The sequence below is a fragment of the Galeopterus variegatus genome, unplaced genomic scaffold (assembly GCF_000696425.1).
Source record: "Galeopterus variegatus unplaced genomic scaffold, G_variegatus-3.0.2 Scaffold8533, whole genome shotgun sequence".
Taxonomy (NCBI): Eukaryota; Metazoa; Chordata; class Mammalia; order Dermoptera; family Cynocephalidae; genus Galeopterus; species Galeopterus variegatus.
This window is the reverse complement of record NW_007734644.1, coordinates 59,229-60,421: the sequence shown is the minus strand read 5'-3', so window position 1 is coordinate 60,421 and position 1,193 is coordinate 59,229.

Genomic DNA, 1,193 nt, shown 5'->3' with positions numbered 1-1,193 from the left:
CAGAGAGACACCTTCCAAGTCTTGGTCCAGCCAACACCCAAAATGGAGTGTTGGTGCTGTGGGCTGTGGATTGTGGGTGGGTGGCACAGTCAAAGGCCTGGGCTGTCCTTCCCCACAGCCCCACATGACACCCCTTGTGTGGGTTCATCCACTGTCCAGCCCCCCCACTTTAGCATGCGGGCTGTCCTGGCAGTGGCAGGGCTGGCCAGTGGCCAGGAGCTGGCAGATAACATCTGTCGAGGAAGCGCTCCATCAATCGCCATCTCTCCCCATTATCAGGAAACCTGCCATGCTCCTGTCTGTCTCCTGGGCAGGGAGGGCAGGTGCCTGCTCTGTTCCTTCACTAGCTGCACACAATAAGTGTTTGTCACCCTCTAAGAAAGAAAACAAGCAGAGTCCATCCCTGTCTACCCTTCACAGGAACCCAGAGGCATCCTAACCTCTAGTTCATGAACCAATGTGCTCCCTATTATGTAGGTTCTCATCCTCCCACTGAGGAGATTCTCAGGACTGGTTGCTGCAGCCACTCCAGCCCCATATGCAGCTGGGCACAAAGGACTGAGGTGCATGGCTGATGTGAGAGGAGGAGGCTCACCATGTCTCTGTCCTGGGCCCTGCATCATCATGGGTCAGGATTGATACTGGCAGGGCCCGGCTCTTCTGCCCAGGGCACATGTGACCCTATTCTTAGCTCTATGACTCCTTCCCTCCTGCAGGGAACCCCAGACCTTGGGCCTCCAGTGGGAATGACAAGGTGTGTGGGGCCAGGGTACTGCCAGGACCCGCCGTCATGACCCAGAGTCCACTCACATTTCCAGCTGGTCCTGGTGTTGGAGTGAGCAGGACTAAAGCCATGTTGGGAACTAAAACCCTCTGGGCTACAAGGGGTAGGGGACTTTTAAGGGGACAGATTTTTTCTCTCTCCACTCTTTCTTCCCATCCCCTGACTTTCTTGTCTTGCTTTTTAAAGAGGAGAACAAGGCTGAGAAGCTAATCAGTACTTTGCAAAGCTAACAGTTCTCTCTTTGACACTTGTAGAGTTTTGAGAAATGATCAAGGCGAAATGACTGGAAGCTGACCTTGGGCACCAGCCAAGTCAAGCCAGAGCTCTGTGAAATGAAACTGTGCAAAGCACTGCAGAAAAGATGATTCTACACTGGAGCAAATCAAAATCTTGCAGGGTCCTGAGATAA